Here is a 690-nt window from a genome sequence, read left to right on the forward strand (position 1 = left end):
GGTATAACATATACTTGAGATACCCTTACTTAAGGGTGTATCGTAGGTAAAGAATACCCTTTTACAGGGTATTCTATACGACATAAATACCCGTGTATATTAATTATGATTTTATAATTAATATCTATTCCACCATTATATAGGTGTAGTAATAGCTTATAAGTAAATAAAGTAATAAGGTCAATGATTTTGAAAGTTTGGTTTATCAATTTATTATTTCCATTACACTTGAAAATCAAAAGTATATATATAATATAAAGAGTGATGGCAGAAGCTGCAAAGCAAACCGTACGCAGATATCTGTGAAAAGAAAATATTTGTTAGTGTGTGTGCCTGAATATATAAATATTTATATATATATATATATATATATATATATATATATATATATATATATATATATATATTTATATATATATATATATATATATATATATATATATATATATATATATATATATATATATATATATATATATATATATTTATAAATATATATATATATATATTTATATATATATATATATATATATATATATATATATATATATATATATATATATATATATATATATATATATAGAAAAGAAAGGAAAAAATATCATGCATAAATACCTAACTACCTCAAGTCAAACTGATTAAGAAATCATTGGCGTCAGTGTTTGCTTACAGACTACGCGTAATCGAAAT

This window comes from Palaemon carinicauda, chromosome 8, assembly GCF_036898095.1.
Source record: "Palaemon carinicauda isolate YSFRI2023 chromosome 8, ASM3689809v2, whole genome shotgun sequence".
In the NCBI taxonomy this organism is placed as follows: Eukaryota; Metazoa; Arthropoda; class Malacostraca; order Decapoda; family Palaemonidae; genus Palaemon; species Palaemon carinicauda.